The 17,929-nt window shown below is 34.4% G+C and overlaps 1 long non-coding RNA gene across 2 annotated transcripts in view; it reads left to right on the top strand.

Annotated features, from left to right (window-relative positions):
- Positions 1 to 433: 433 nt before the first annotated feature.
- The window catches only part of LOC140611949 (uncharacterized), a 56,248-nt gene continuing 38,752 nt past the window's right edge, over positions 434 to 17,929 (top strand). For both annotated transcript variants that reach the window (XR_012013333.1, XR_012013284.1), the window contains exons 1-2: positions 434 to 568; positions 14,159 to 14,262. This is a non-coding gene — a long non-coding RNA (uncharacterized lncRNA). The remainder of the gene's footprint in view (positions 569 to 14,158; positions 14,263 to 17,929) is intronic.

Genomic DNA, 17,929 nt, shown 5'->3' with positions numbered 1-17,929 from the left:
TTCCCTGGAATCTTTTAATACTTGAGTTTTAGTAGTTTTTCTGATCTCTTTCTGGGCATAGACCTCCCTTTCTGCTCTTAGGGTTTTCAAATTTCTGGAGTTCCTGTCACAAGGATTCTTGGTCAAGATATAGTAAGGGGTATGCTATAGGAACTTTTCTCAAGAACCAAACCTTTACATAGGCTTTTTCTCCACCTTGCCCTCAGTCCTAACAATCTTTCAGAAGATATATGAATTGGAATAGGTTAGGTAAAACTCCAACTGCAGGGGTTTAAAACTAAAAATGATTTGTCTGTTGTATTCTAAACTTCCACTATAGTAGTTAGGGGACAAGCTCCTGTAGTCACTCAAGGAGCCTGTAAAACATTCCAAGATTCTCTTAAACTGTGTAATCTGAAAACATTCCTCAGTTGCCAAGGCAGGAAGAGAGAGCTAGAAGGCCACAATTTTTTAATGTTAGTTGATTAGTGATACATTTCAGCTGATTAGTGACACATGCCACTTCATTTCAGAGAATATTGGATGGAATGAGGCCCTTGGTCATGCCTAACCGCACTAACTAGAACAGGTAGTTAGCAGCTGCAATGTTTGTTGAACACTGCTGTCTTTTCTGGAGAACTTAATAGTGCTGAGCAGATGCTTTTGAAAAACAAAGCCTGTAGCTATGTTTTTATGCTGTTAAAAATACTTTTCTGATGGAAAATACACTTAGCTACTTGAATCATAGGAAGGGCAAAGGATACTAAAGAAATTTTAAAATATATATTTGGTTAAATCCCAAAATCATAAACCAATGTATACATAACAGGATGTTATATTGGAATATGTAACTACGATACCAAGGGATAATAGATATCCGGTAGCAGTATGTGTGTGAAATGAGTTAGACCACCTAGAGATCTTGAAAAAATATGAAAACAAACTGTTTACATGACTTCACACACTTTCCTTCTGTTAAGGGTAAAATGTTTTATAGGATGTAACTTTAGAGATAGCTGGGTTATGATTCCCATTATATCCAAAGTGGAGTGAAGTTTGGGGTGAATAGTGGGTTTCACTTTACCTCAAGTGAGTGGAAAGAGTCTTCAACTTGGAGAATTTCATATTTCCTTTATTTAGGATATTGGAAGGATGGCTCCCTAACTTATGCCCACAGAATGATAAGGGTGAGAACTAAGTTTCTTCCTTTTTAAAAATTTATTTATTTACAAGAGAGAGAGAGCAGTGAAAGAGAGAGAGAGCAAGAGAGAAAATACAAGCAGGGGGAGCAGCAGGGAGAAAGAGAGGGAGAGGGAGAAGCAGGATCCCCACTGAGCAGACAGCCTGAGGTAGAGCTCGATCCCAGGACCCTGGGATTGTGACCTGAGCCAAAGGCAGATGCTTAACCACCGTCTGAGCTACCCAGGCAACCCAAGAACCAGGTTTCTAAGTGCTTGGCAATGTGGTGAAGTAGAGCTAGATGCATTAAGTGGATGGGACATTACAGTCAACTCCTCCGAAGTGTTGTATTTTTCTCTCTTCTGTAATATTAGAACTTCCATCTAGGCATATACCCATCCAAAATAAAAAGACTATACATTTCGGGCAGCCCAGATGGCTCAGCAGTTTAGCTCTTGCCTTCAGCCTGGGGCATGATCCTGGAGGCCCCGGGATTGAGTCCCCTGCAGGGACCTGCTTCTCCTTCTGCCTGTGTCTTTGCTTCTCTCTCTTTCTCTCTGTGTCTTTCATGAATCGATGAATAAAATCTTAAAAAAAAAAAAAGACTACATTTCCAAGCCCTCCTATAGCTGGATGCAATCATATGTTTAAGTTCTAGTTAACATAAAGGATGCAAGCGGAGAGGTGGTGTGACAGCCTTAGGATAACTTCCTTGAGAATTGGTGCACACAAGACATTTCCTTGCCTTTCACCAACATGTTGCTGGATTAATAGGGGCTGTAATTTTAAGGCAATAATGTGTCTTTATTCCTCATGCCATATTTGTATGGAGTCATTATTTAGATATTTGCATGATATCCTAAGGAGAGAGAGCTGAAGCAGCCCTAATATTTTAGAGTCTCAGTCTCAGAGTACTAAACATTTTTTCAGTGTCTCACAGGGGTGCTGAAGGCAGGTACACAAATCCACAGAAGACCATCATAAACATGAGAGGGTAGGCTTTAGGAAAAAAGAACATGGGAATAGGTAGGATAGAGAAACTTCAGAGAAGTGGAGCAGTAATGTAAGCATGGTCTGAATATGTTCCCAGAATTTATATGTTGAAACCTACCCCCCAAGGTGTTGGTATTAGGAGCCAGATCCTGCTGGGGAGTGATTAGGTCAGGAGTAGGATTAGTGTCCTTATAAAAGAGGCCTGATCGAGCTCCCTTGGTCCCTTCTGCAATTTAAAGAAACAAGGAAGAGTCTGCCATTTGGAAGAGGGCCCTCACCCCATCATGCTGATGCTCTGATCTCAGACTTCCAGTCTCCAGGGCTGTGAGGAAACAAATTTCTGTTGTATATAAGCTACTCAGTCAATGGTATTTGTTATCACAGCCCAAATAGACCTAGTCACATGCCAAAGACTAAAGAGAAGGTGAAGTAATATATCTCACAGCTCACGCTACTAACTACTGGATATAGCTCCTGCCCCAATTATAAGGATAAAGTAATGAAATATGTTCTAAACAAAGGGAAATTCTGAAATGATTAAATTTAACTAGGAATTGAAGACCAAATTGAGTTCAGTATACAAACCTTTTTATTTTAAACCTGATTTTTTTTGTCCCATGATTTTTGTTGGTTTCATTGTTCTAAGAAAACTGAATTGTCTATGTACAGAAAAATCAAATTGAACCTCCTATTCAGAATGACCTCAGAAGGGAAATCATCTCTTAAAATGGCAAACATTAAATTGAAACATGACCTTGATTGGATTGTGGATCACTTGGTGAGTCAGTCAGGTTACCTGAACTTTTAATTCAAATAGAAAGCAGGAACCAAATTCTCAGACAGTGAAAAATGATATATCAAGTTGGCTGTGATCTTCTAATATGTAAGGATGAGAAAAGTGATGGATTTTTCTGAAATTCAATCAATGAAATATTATGAATATATCAAATGAAAGCATTTTTAATGTACTCTACCTTCAAAATCCTTTTTTTGGGAGGGAGGGGCAAGAGCTGCTCTACAAAAGCAACTTATGGAAATTAAAATATTTTTATCTTTCCAATTACCTGAATTGATTTTCCTTCCTGAACTGTAGTTACCAAGTAAGTTTATTTTTCTCCTACAATGATTTAGCTAACATGACTCCACGTATTGAATACATGGATCTGATTACCATGTTGAATCTTTTTGTCTTGACTTCTGCCTTCTTGAGATTGAATTCAATTTTATATTTGATTTTTAGAAGTCTTTATGACTCTAGGATCACTGTAGTTTTGCCTCCAAAGACAAAGTTTGTTCTAAGTTCTCTAGCAAACTAAATATAGCCCACTGCATTCAAAATACTTTTATTAAAACTATGTATTGTGTTACTATTTCATTTTAAAGCAGATTACTAGAACACCCTCTTGAAAGAGACAAAAAACAACTCTCAAGAGTGATCTTGAAGTTGATAAAAATATAAACCTGATCATTAATTTTAGCAAAATATTACCTGGTTACATAAATTTTCTTAACTATGTGTAGTTTCACATTAGGTATGAACTATTCAATCATTGCTGTTAATTTATAGAAGCTCATATTAATTTATGTAATCAAATGTATTCATGAAATAAACACAAAAGCCATTGCAACTGTAATGCATCTAATTAATAAATGATTAAAGACTATTTCCATCTTGATGACAAATAGAAGAAAACTATAAAATGTGCATTAATGGATTTTACAAAATGTCTTTCCTGTATTAATATGCTAGCATATTTAATATACTTAATAGATGACTCATATATTAATATATTAAAATAAAATATGCTATATACATGTTTTATTAACTGACTTTGAATCTTGTGTCACTAGAAATATTTAAAGTACCTTTTTTGAACTATCACATTACTGCTTCAATATTCTATGTTCACTTCTAACAAAGTAAAGAGATTTGGGACACTGAAGTGTGCCTTAAACTATATGGTTTTTAAAAAGAACTATAATTGCAGCTGACTAATAGATGATAGAAATAGATGTGTACATCTGTGTTCTATAAAAGTCATAACTCTACATATATTTTCAAAACAAAAAATGTGTTATACAATGTCTTTTATGGAGATTTAAAAAGATCTTTTGAAGGCCTTTTAAAAAATGTTTTAGAATGTCACTTTTTTGGCAAGGGGGAAGGTGACATACATCTGAGGAAAGTGAATGAAAATGATTTGCCAGCTTTCCTATCCACCTTATTGAAAAATTTTGCTATTTTCCCTGTTGTATCTATGAATACTTATTAAACATCTCAAATTTTGACTGCATTTTTATTGCATGTTTAAAGAAACTACTCAGAGTGCAAAATCCATGAAATAATTCCCGCAATGATTATGATAAAATTAAGCATTAGCAGTAAAGCTTAAAAACAATTTGATCACACGGGTTAGATAAATCTATCGTCAGTACCATCTAAAGTCAGTACCATCTAAGTCCACCCAGAAATGGGGTGGATTTCTCTGTTCCCACTACCAACATGCATTGAACACTTGCTTGGATCTCAAAGGAAACAAAGCAGAAGTTTGCAGTGAAGACAAGTGTCAATGGGACCAACAGGTAAGACAAAATAGAGTAAGGCTGCCTTAGCAGCTGGGGAAACAAAACTTCACCAAGGAGGAGCAGGAATTGGGAGTGGGGACATATCACTGCATCTCATTGACCATAATTGGTAAACCTTCTCTTTAACAAAGAGCACTGAGGTGTAAATATCCAAATTCACCAGTTTTTCCTTTCTTCTTATACATTGGAAGATCAGCACCAATCCAATGCCATTTTTCATTGTCAGAATGATTCTTTCAGGCTTTGTTTTGAATTCTAACTTTAAGTGAACCAGCTGACTCACTATTTGATCTGCGGCCCAAGTGAGATTATTTTTATATTCCATAATTTTATCAATTATAGTTGCAATGCTCTATGCTATTCCCAAGAAAGCACAAGTGCAAATATAGTGTTTTGTTTTAATCAGAGGTAATCAAGGAAACTTAGACAAGACACATTATTGTATCACCAAAAAAGGTTAAAGTGCCTAATTTTGCCTTCTGAAAGTATATATGTCTATGATGTTGCAATTAACATTTACTGTTTCCCTCTATGTGGATAGAAATTAATAAAGTCTATGATCTATTTTTTTTTCATTAAGAATCTTATTTCAAGTTCTAGATTATCTATTGCTGTTTACTAAACAATTGTAGTTTACCAAACTTTTAACATTGATGAAATGCACTACTTGACCTCTTTGTTAAATAATGTAATAGTTTTAATGACTGTGCATATTCATAAATATGCATTTAAATGTGGTCTATACATTTTAAATTTTTTATAAACATGCTTTCATCTGCATTAAAAAGAGCTTGTGGGGTGCCTGGGTGGCTTAGTGGTTGAGCCTCTGCTTTTGGCTCAGGTAGTGATCCCGCGGTGCTGGGAACCAGTCCCACATCAGGTTCCCTGCAGGGAACCTGCTTCTCCCTCTGCCTGTGTCTCTGCCTCTCTCTTTGGGTCTCTCATGAATGAAAAAAAAAAAAAAGAACTTTAAAAAGAAAAAAAAAGGAGCTTGATAGTTTTGACAATAAATTACTTAACAGGAAAACAATTTTGAAAATTAGTTGTTTTGTCCAACTAATTCTAGCAGCAATATTTTATGTGTTGATGTTTCTCACTGTATTAAACTTATTGTTAAATCACCATTTCCTGGTTTTAAAATACTAATAGATATTTATAAAATAGATATCTATTTGTAAAAATTGTCTTGGCTACTTAAAATAATGTTTTATCATTGAGTGTTAGTGATGGTAATTTATTTTACCTAATATGTTTTTTCCCTAATATATTTTAAATGTCTTTCCTGTATCATCTCATGCAGTTTCAGAGAGCATCTGTTTGTACTCTTCCACAGACTTGCTGTGTATGGAGTATTTCTCTCTAGAGAAACACGTGATTAATTGATTTCACCTTCTCAACTAACAACTATGACTCACAGTATCATCTCCTGATGTGGCTCACTCTCACTTGACAGTCATACTGATCCAAAATTCTTTTAAACATCTTTTGCATAGATATTGAATGAAGGCAGCTTAGTTTTCAAAATTCATGGCAGCTGCTTGCTTCAAAGAGTTGTACAATCTAAGAAAAAGTGTAAAAGATAAAACATACTAGTTTTGTTCTTTTAAATAGGAATAATTTGCATAGTTTAAAAAGATCTTATTACTTACAATAGATTTTTCAAATTCTAAACCTAAAACATATTCAGGGTTTGTCCTACGACTCAAAAAATTTCTTTCAAATAACTTTCTTACTCTTTTTCTAAGAACTTCTATAACTTTATGATCTTTCTTGGAATTTTTTTATAGATAATCAGTTTCATTGTTTTATTAATGTAAAATGTATTAATCATTTATTGAAAATCCTTTATAGAGAAGTGAACAAGTTCATCGTATCTTTTCCCAGACACTTGTGTTTTAAGTTCTTTTCTTATATATTTAGTTTTCTTATGTATCTATACCTATCTTTGTCTATATAGCTATGTATCTATGTATTTGGTTTATTTTCACTTTCTAGATTGGATGAAGCCAGATATATTGTTCATAACATACTTGTTGCAATTATTATTTTTTCTCTGTCAAAACACATACACATACCACATTTTTAATGGTTTCAAAGTATTTTCACATACCACATTTTTAATGGTTTCAAAGTATTTTCAGTAGGGACAAAGAAAAAATGTTAATAAATGTTAATAATTTTATTAATGAATAATAAATCTGTTTTCCAGTTTTTGCTATTATAAACAATGACTACTTACACTTGCACAAAATCTTTCCATTCATATACAGACTTTTCTGTAGAATATTTTCATAAAAATAAAATCACTAGTCAAATAGTGCTCCACTTTCCCCCAAGAATCCAAGATGGCTAAAACTGTTTCTAAACCTAATAGTATAAATGTGCCTTTTCTCTCAAACATCTAACAACTAATTGTTAGTTAGGTTTTATTGTGTTGTTATTAGGTTTTATTCTTCCCAATTTATTTTTATAAAAATTGTGAGTGTTTTGTATTTTGATTTATACTTCTTTTAGTAGAATTTAACATTTAAAAATGTTTTCATTGGCTGTGTGTATTTCTTGTGTGAATTTCCTGGTTATATAATATGACCATTGTAAAAATTGGGTTGTCTCCTATTAATTTGTATATATTCCTCAAAGATTCTGTACGGTAATGTCACTCATACCATAAAGATCTTCAATAGTCTACAATGTATCATGTTGCTTTGTGTATTTTATTAAATACATATTTTAAAATATTTTTTGATATTTAAATCTGTTAGTTCTATGCTTTGTAGTGTCCATTTTATGTCATATTTATTTGTTATTGTTGTTTTTTTTTTGAAGACTTTATTTATTTTTAGAGAGAGAATGAGCAGGGGAGGAGCAAAGGCAGAGGCAGAAAGACTCCCCACTGAGCCAACAGTCCTATGAGAGGCTCAATCCCAGGATTCTGAGATCATGACCTGAGCCAAAGACAGAGGCTTAACCAACTGATCCACCCAGAAATCCCCATTTTATCCCATAATAAGAAAGTATTTCAGAAAACAATTTTTCCACAATGACTTAAAATTCCACTTCATTACATGCTAAATTTTTTCTATATACATTCCTCTTAACTATTTTGCTCTGTCATTTTATTTGCTGATTCTTGTCCTAATGAAATAGAATCTAAATTACCTTACTTGTCAATGTTTTGCCTTAAAGAATAAAAATATTAGTTTATAAATACATTAAAAAGATTAAAGAGGTTCTACCTTTACATGAAGCAAAAGATCAAATAAAACTTTGTAGTGAACAAATATTTATTAAAACTAGACTCCTACATTTTCAAAGTCAAGTTTGGTGGAATATAGTTAAGACTTTTACACTATATCCACCATATTTTATGGTGTTAAAAGCATTATGTGAGGGAATTAATAAAGGTGGTAAGAGAGTATGGTTTTTAATTCTATATTTATAGATGTGATTTCCTCTGGTTAGCAAGTCATGTTTTACAAGTAGTTGATTGTTTGAGAGACATTTCAGTATAAGCAAGATTCTAAACATCCAAATAGCTGTTAGTAGTTTGCTTTTGCTTATTTTGTTTTTCAATATTTTGAAAAATAAATCTTATTTAAATAGGCTTGGTAGTGATTTACACTATGGTTTGATTAATATATTTGTTACATCTTTTTGTAACTATTTGCTTTTAAAACAAGAGAAAAAGTTGATATACTGGAAGAAATATCAGGAAACTTTTTTTTTTTTAAATCAGGAAACTATTAATAATTTCTCTTGTAAAATATTCTTCCTGTAAAATTTTGAACTCATGGTGAAATAAACTTTAACTGAAAAAGGGGACAGATATAGAGAAGAAAAATGGGTCAATAAAACAGAAATAGGAATGAAAATGCAGGCTTTGCACTTTATATTCTATTTATTCAAATCAGGAATGAGATATAATGCTGCCAATGGAAATCGATTAAATATTAAATTTGTGTCTTTGGTGTTATAGTGGACAGAGATGAACTCACAATATAATGGCAAGGAGTGGGATATACATAAATACAATGAGTACTAATACCTCACTGGGAAGTGGGTACTAAAATAATAGAACAGGTAAAAGGAAATATGACCTTTCACCAAAAATTAAATAATTTGGCTTTATCACATAATTTGATATTTAATCTGAAAGGCATGATACCCCTTGCCCCCCATAAAGAAAACTACAATATTTCTTATAGTGAAAAGTGAAAAACAGCCATATCTTTATTTTAATGCTTCTCTGATAATTGAGATCAAAGGCTGGTGGTGGATGGGACAGATTGTTTTTGAAAATTAGAGGCTTAAACCTGATTCCACCATAAGTGCCATGTGTACTTGTACATTCTAAACAAATCACTAATATTTAGTTTGCTCATTTTAAAATCTAACCATCGGAACAATTTTGAATATGAAAGAAAATATGCAGTGTGTCTAGAAAGGCTTTCCACTCAACACGGTTGCCTTTCCAGTAGGGCTTTCATGGGTGACAGGCATATCTTTCTTCTCTCCCCCTCTGGTGTCTTGAGTTCTGGTGTAGGGTTTCAGATCTAGAAATTAAAGGTCATATTTTGCTGGTTAGCTATATTTTCTTATTGCTTACTCTCCTTCCTTTAATCATTTGTGGCCCTTTCACAATTTAACTCATTTAAATTTTCCTGTATTTACCTGACAGGTAGTTAACAACTGCTCTGATGTTCAAGTAGGAATGTCATGAGAAGGTTTTCTTTTTTCCCTATTATGCAGTTCATAGGTTAGCTGGACAAATGGTTGAGGTCCATCTATCCATATATCTATATCTGTCTATCTATCTATCTATCTATCTATCTATCTATCTATCCATGTGTGTATACATATGTAGCCTTTCTACTTCCTTTCCCAGAAGGCCTTAGAAAGATAAAAGAGGTTGGTCATTGGAGGACATAGGAATAACTAAATACTATATTCAATACAGGAGAGCAAGAGAAAAGCAACTACTTAATAAGAACTACTTGTGCTACAGGAAATTATTTATGTTATGGCCCTACAGGGCAATAAAGTCTCCATATTTACATTGTATCTTACCTTGATTGAGCTCAGGGCAGTAAATATTTTAACGCTGACATCCATGGGGATATACACACAAAGAATTAAGATTGCTCTCTGTATATAATAATTTGTTGAATGTGTCATTTATGATGATCCAAATAAAAAGTAGGCAAAAATTAATACAGTAAGGCACTCAAGTAGTAACTTAGTTTTCTCACTATCTTGAAAAGCAAAAATCATAGAACTTTGGTTTCTGTCCCTTTAGTTTATCTTACATCTCACGAATACTTCACAATTCACGCTATTCCTACTTTTATGAGACTATAGATTCTGATGTATTCCTAGAAATTAAAAACTTAAAAAAAAACTTAAGAGCTTTAGAAGTTAATGTATATTATTCAAGTCTTTAAAGTTCTTTGAAAAGTATGCGTCAATGCTAAAATAAATTAATGTTTTAGATTTACGTAGTTTTGCCTTGTAATATATTGTAACATTCTCAAAGTTCTAGGTAGATCAAATATCTTAAAAGATTAAACCGGGAAAGTATAAAAATAAATGAATGTTTTATATATTTCTAATTACTGAATTGTCCTGCTTATAGACAGACTTATAGTGGCACACTCAAGTATTTTTTTAATATATATATTTTAAAGATTGTATTTATTTATTCATGAGAGACACACACACACACACACAGAGAGAGAGAGAGAGAGAGAGGCAAGAGGCAGAGACAGGAGCCCAAAGTGGGACTCAATCCCCGGTCTCCAGGATTGCGCCCTTGGCTCAAAGCGGCGATAAACCACTGAACCACCAGGGCTGCCCCACACTCAAGTATTGAAATACCAAATTTAAATTCCAAGTGTGGTTTAAAAATTTCCTTCTTTTTTGCAGTCTGGAAAAAAAGTATCTGCTCTCAAGATCTGCTCACCTGTAGGGACTGCTCAATTAAACACCCTTTTGTATCTCCCTTTGGAACTGATTGCACTGTATTGTAGCTATGCTTTTGCTTTCTAAACTCATTAAAGGCAAAAAAAACAGAGATCCCTGGGTGGCTCAGCGGTTTAGCGCCTGCCTTCAGCCCAGGGCATGATCCTGGAGACTTGGAATTGAGTCCCAGTCAGGCTCCCTGCATGGAGCCTGCTTCTCCCTCTGCCTGTGTCTCTGCCTCTCTCTCTGTGTCTCTCATGAATTAAAAAAAACAAAAAACAAAAAAACAAAACAAAACAAAACAAAAAAACCCACAAAAAACAAACAAAAAAAAACTTTAAAGGCAAAAAACTTTTTTTTTTCCCTTCCCAGAAATACCTAGTACATATTAAATGGTTAAATCAATGTTTGAAAATAAATTTTCAAAAAAATGTCTTGGACAACTTTGGTTTTCTAAAACTCCAGCTTTGTTGCTATAACTGGTTTAAACAAAATATGTACTGGCGAATCTATAGAAATATATTGAACATGATTTCTGCTGTTGGGTTGGAGGATAGAATGCAAAATTGAAGGTAAAAAGTTATCAAGTGCCTCATATTCTAAAGTGAGCAGAAAGCAAGTCTACCCAAGGGTCAAGAATTATAAAAGAAGGTTAAAGATTCATTGTCATATTCAGTTATTGGTTGAGTGCAAAGTGAGAAATGCTATGGCTTTCTCTTCCTCATCATGGATGAGGACACTGCCTCCATATCCTAATCAAATAGAGGGACATTTATAGGACACTTGTTAAGTTGGAGGCCTTTTACAAAAAGGAAGAAGGGGCCATACTATATTAAGTGGACATTATCGTTAGAGAATGCTAAACTGCTCAACTTTTAATCCCTCCCCTTGTTATTTCTATAGAGGAGCTTGACACATATTCTCCAGCCTACTTGCTTCTTCCCTGGCTATTTCTTAAGTCATTAGGCTTGCTGGAGCACACTGCATTCATAGGACAAAGAAAACTTGTGCAGTGTGCTTGGGAAGAGAATGCCCCTTCCTTCCATACCACTTCTGTGCCCTTGAATGGCATGGATAAAGACCTTGTGGTTCTACATGGAGATTTGAGGACAAAGGAAAATGGGTGAGTTTGCATAGTCATCTGCATGTCCTACAAGGTAACCTTCTTGGAGAGCAAAGCAGCAGGCAGGAAAGGTTTAGGGGATAAAAAGAATACATAAGTGGCCCTCTAGAAGGAGGTCATCTTTGGAAATGTGTGCTGGGTTGAAAAGATCCTCAAGATAATCACACACAGAGGCCACCACATAAGCAGAAGCCAGTAACAGGGAAAGCCACTAGCTGTCCCAGGGGAGCATAGGGTGTCTCTGCAACACCAACCAGTAATTGGTTAAATAAGATAACCTCAGCTCTCTCTCTTTTCCAACATGTTAAAAAAAATACGAACCTATAATTGTCTTGTCACTCCAAAGATAAGGGACATGGAAAAGGATTTCAGTGTGTATTGTGTTCACCTCGTCTCCTCTAGGTCATCAGGACAAACCATAGACAAAAATATTTGGGCATAGGAGTAGGATGATAGATTGGATAAGATCAAATAGAAGAGGCCACATCTTTTAAAAATTTGGTTAAAAGTGATTGGAGATTCATAGACTTAACCAGAGAACTTATTAAAAGATGGAAAAGATTCAGCAAAATATGGTTGAAGGAATGATTGGAAATAATGAAACTCTTGTATTTGTAGCCCTGATTTCAGAAATCGGCTAAACAGCTTACATGTAGTTCATGATAATATCGATTTCTACATGAGGTTTCATTGCTATTGAACTCAAGTTGTGATTTTTAAACCATACATTTTTTGGCCATAAATTTGGGCATGAAATAATAAAGCTGTGAATTCATATGAATATGTCTTCAAATGAAAAACTAAAAATTGTTCTGTTTAATCAAACTCATGCTCTGTGGATCTCAACCTATTGTGCTCTCATATTTGCATGCATCTGCTGTTAATACATTTAACCTGCATTTATCATTTTTCTAATCAGGCTAGAGATATTGATTGTGTGTGATTAATTAATGACAAATCAGGTAGTTACAGAGTATTTACTTCTTCCTACTATATAAATTATAATAAAACTTACCCAGTAAGCCTTTCTTTCTCTATGACACTTCAAAAAAAATGTATATAATTCAGATAAAAGGGTTCTTATAGGAGACAGGGGAGTGACACAGAAGACTTAAATATTCAGCTTCCTTCATCCTCATACCAGCATCTTCACTAGGGGAAAATATAGAGTATTAGACATTTGTTTTCTGTGGATTTTCCTAAAACTCCTCAAAAAATGATGCAAAAGGGGAAGTTAAAAACATCAAAAAGAGAGAAGCAGAAAATAGTTTTGGATATCTGAGAGCAGATAACTTAGACATCATGGCAGTCACATGGAGACAGGCAAGCACTTTGAAACAAACAGAAGCAAAATTTGGAAAATTTTCAATTAGCACTACTCTTTTGGTAATTATCAATTTCCTAAACATCAAACAAGCCAATTCTCTCCAGCTTTTCCCCCCAGTAATAACTGGAATACTGGCTGAAGTGTGCCTCATTGCTTTATGACAAGACATTTTCTATATTCATGTGTACACCTTCATTCTTTCTTTCACCTGGAGGTCTAACTTCTTTAAGGGTCTGACAGTCAAACTCAAAGCTTATGTATATGACTTCATCACTTCTTCAGATCCATTCTGAGGACTGATGATCTAATTAGTATTTTCTGGCTTGTTGAGTCCACCTTGGGGACAAAAATTAACTTTTAGACATTTATGTGATTTTGTGGCTGTATCTTGGACAAGTATGAAGTTCTTATTAACTATGTATTGAATCCTGAAAGATATTCACTTTGCATATCTAAGCAACATGACTTTATTATCCTCCTCAAAATAAAATTAAAATCCTCTGCATACTTTTTCATTTACTAGCTATTCTTTTCCTGATATCTCTTTAAAGTCAGCTAATTACTAATAGAGCTTTAATAAACCCTCTCTCTGTACATAAGACCTTGCCCTCAAGCCTATTTCATAAACTATTTGAGGTGACCAGACAAGTGAAAATCATAGTAAGAAGTCTATATATATAATCAAATATTGACAATAAAAGGTCAAATTCTTTCACAGCAAAAATTAGAACTAGGAAAGTAAGTATTCATGTGACAACACAAAACACATGAACTAAATAAAATTAAGAAGGGAAAGATAGGGGTTAGGAATCACCGGGGAAGACATTTTCATGCAAGTATAATCTGATTTGACTATTAAAGATAAAAATATTTTAGTTTAGGAAGAATCAATTATAAAAGAGAAGCAGATATATGACAATAGTAACAAATTTTTAGGATGCACTTAATGTATATTTTATTAGTTCACAAACTGTAAATGTTTATAACAATTATTTTGAAATATTATTTTGTAGCCATTTTAAAATGAAAGGAAATTCAATCCATTAGGAATGCACGCTACTCTTTGAAATGTATATGAGATAAATTCAAGGTAGCTGATGTAGCTGCATGTTCTCAGGTAAGGTTTCTTTTTCTTTTTTTCTTTTCTTAGTCTCATTTATATTTTCTGAAAAATGAGTCAATTATAAGCCATGATTGTTTTAATGATTAAATAAAATGATATCTTTTTTTAAAAACACTTATTCGCGAGAGACACAGAGACAGAGACAGAGAGAGAGAGAGAGAGAGAGAGAAGACGCAGAGACACAGGCAGAGGGAGAAGCAGGCTCCCTGTGGAGAGCCCAATGCAGGACTCAATGCCAGGACCCCGGGGTCATGACTTGAGCTGAAGGCACTCAACCACTGAGCCACCCAGGTACCCCAGATAAAATGCTATCTTATAGTTTATGCTTCATTGCAGGCAGAAAATAAACATCCTTTACAATTTTTCTTCAAAATTAATCATGATGTAATTCAATAAGGATGTATTACTACAGAGTAGCATCTTGTGAGGTATTAAAAGTAACCGGAAAAACTCAGAAGGCTGACTACCCAAATCTGACTCAGAAATAGGACATTAAGAATCTTGATGATGTGAGTTGAAATTGGCCAGGATAAGATTATGTTGTTGATCAACATGATGATGCTATCACTTCAGCATTTCCTCATGTTGGAAAACACACATGCAAACTCTGTAGGCTGAACTATTTCTTTTAGAACGTGATGACTATACAGAGCAGGTTGCCAAAGCACAGTCATTAAAACAAATAGCATGATATAGTTTCTGAGATGGAATCAATGTTAAAGAGTAATACAGAGAATTAAAGGATGCAAAGATAAAATAGGAGGCTTGGAGCACTTTAAATTTAATTTTCTGGCTTTGGTAACTTTTCCTTAAAGCACATTTTAACAAATCAAGGAGATTTTCAGATATTGTGAGTGAGGTAAGCGATTTCCTAATGTGCTTTTTTGTATATCACCTGGGAAATGTATAGACTATTTCAAATCACTTTGGCATCAAAGACAACAGGCCTACACCAGACCAAAACACTATTTCAAGTCCTAGTAATTCCCCTGTAGTATGTCTCAGCAAGCCAGCATATTACCCTCTAATGGGCAGGCATTAAACACAGGACACTTAAGATCTACTGCCAAGAAAGCCCGTGATAAGCCATTCTGAGTGAGTTTGCCATTTACATTCAGGTTATTCAACTGTATATAGACCTTACACATCAAAGCCTTAATGTAACAGAGCAATAGCTATCAACTTTCACCAATGACTTGATAAAAACAGCATAATGGTTCTAGATGTAGAAGAAAGAAAGAGAACCTTTCTCTGTGAAATAAGTACATTGTGTGCATCAACAGCATTGCTATACTGATTTTTTTTTTAAGTTCTTTGCTCTGCTGGATTTGATATAATTCCATAAATTCAAATCGGGCTGTATGAATGCAGCCCAATGCCTGAACATTTTGCCATCATAAAATGAATCATTATGAACTATACAGGATATAAAATGCTTTTACTCTTATTGGTTTAATTCCCATGCTTGCATAATAAGGTTGGAATCAATACATTCCATAAATAATATAGTAAAGTGAACACATTATCCAATCATTGGCCACCAATAGAGAGTTGGCCTGCCAGGTGTTGCTGAGCAGGGCTGCTACCGCTCCCTTTGGGATGCAGTGCTCCTGACTTCCTCTCTAGCCCCTTCAGCCCTGAGCTCATCTTTTCCTCTCACTCTCAGGCACTCACTAAAATACCTAGAGAGCTTTGCAACTTATTTAAAATTGCAAACCCAGGGGAAAGACACTGGCAGAGAACACAGTAGTGATATTATGTTAGGAGTACCAGGGTTTCCCAAACCCTCTCCTTAAAATTAAAAAGCTAGGAAATTTAAATATAACTGGTTTCAGATGCCAGAGTAAAGGCAGTTTTATCTACTAGCTTCTCTGAACCAAAGTAGAATTAAAAAAAGAGAAGTTAAATGGAGAAATAAAACTTAACTTAAAAAAATTATACTAACAGTCCAAACATGAAAGTGCAAGTATAAAGAATATTGGGAAAAATTTGGGCCAAAATGTAGTGATAACATGAGAACCTACTCCTACTGGTATTCCTAGAAGTGGATGGCACAGTTCTGAAAGAGGCACCAGATGATGCTTGGATTGCAGTAATTAGATTTAGCATTCCTTATCAAGAGAGAAGGGTGAATACTGCAGATCATGAGTCAAAGTGGAGCTTAAGAAGAGGAGAATTGTCACATATTTCCAGACTGTACAACTTGGCACTAAATCCCTAGCACCCAAGGAGACTGCTGTAAATGGTTTTGGCCACAGGAGGAAAGTAGAAGCCACCATTGTCAGATCACAGTGCTGGTGAGGGTTTTTTTTTTTTTTTTTTTTTTTTTTTTTTTTTTAAAGACACTTTGTGGTGAGCCACAGTGACTTCCTAAAGAGTAGACACAAAGTAAATTGACTTCTAGAGCAGAAACACTTGCTCCTAAGGTTTCAAAGGCAATATTGAAATCAAAATGCAAATACTACATTATTCAGCCAATAGCACACCTTCCTCAGAGATAAAAATGAATTAACAAGCCTTGGGAAAGATATTGAAAAAAATGAAATCATAGATATTATACCCCCATTAAAGCAGTCAAATTAAATATAAATAAAAGAATCAATGGGTATACAGTACACAGGTTTTTGAAAAACCCTTAAAAAGCAAACAAAAGCAATGACTATGACTTACCAGGTTTTATCACCATATTGATTTCCAAAAAGTAAAAATGACATTACAAAATAATGCATTTAGTTTCATTGTAGAAAACTCATCACATTTTTCAAATTTTTTCTCTTGGAGACCACACTAGTTCTTGAGCACAGAAATGAGAAAATCTAGATTCCTAGGTCAAACGAAAATTATAATGAAGTCTTTGAACAAAAAACCCTGAATAGAAGCTATTGTATTTATGATCCTCACTGGCGTCCTGCTTCTTCCTTCTTCAAAAATTTAACTTGCCCCATCCTGAAAAATTTACCTGAAGTCCTTTAATAGTTATACTCACAAGAATTATACTGTCAAACGTTTAGAGAGAGCCTATCTCTCCACCAGGGAAAACGCCACCACTGCTAACTGCCATGAGTTTATTAGAACAAATCCCATAACACCCACTACTCGAGTATAATCCCATTCTCCACATGAAAAGCCAGAGCTCCAAGACGTACTTCTCTCTGTTACCTTATGCTCTGCACATCCTCTGTTCTGCCCCTTAATTTCTAAAGCATTTCACTGGTACCCTCAGGTATTAAGTGTTCATCATTGGCAACATTTTTCTTATGTTAAATATTTTCTCATTATTACAGAAAATTGGCTTTTAAGTATCTTCTGTTTTGCCAACAGCCCTTGATGCCCTCACACTGTTTGTACCTTTGGAGAAAGAAGGGAAGAGGCACTGCTTACTCTCTTGTTGCTTCTAGACTGTGATCCTACCCTCCCTAAAACCCCCACCTTTGTACCTCATGTCATCAGACTATGTCACCCATTATTCATCACTGTTGTTATCCTCTTCAAACTCTTAAATTAGCTCCTCACATTGTGATCCTTAGCTCATAACTTATTCCTATTTTTCTCTAACACCATTCCATCTTTCTTCCAATGAACTTATTCCTCACATACTTAGTCATTTTCATTCTGCTACCCTTTACCTCATCAGGCCTCATTCCCTTATAATCTTAATTGT

Source organism: Canis lupus, chromosome 1, assembly GCF_048164855.1.
Source record: "Canis lupus baileyi chromosome 1, mCanLup2.hap1, whole genome shotgun sequence".
Lineage (NCBI taxonomy): Eukaryota > Metazoa > Chordata > Mammalia > Carnivora > Canidae > Canis > Canis lupus.
This window is presented reverse-complemented; position numbering and strand designations above follow the sequence as displayed.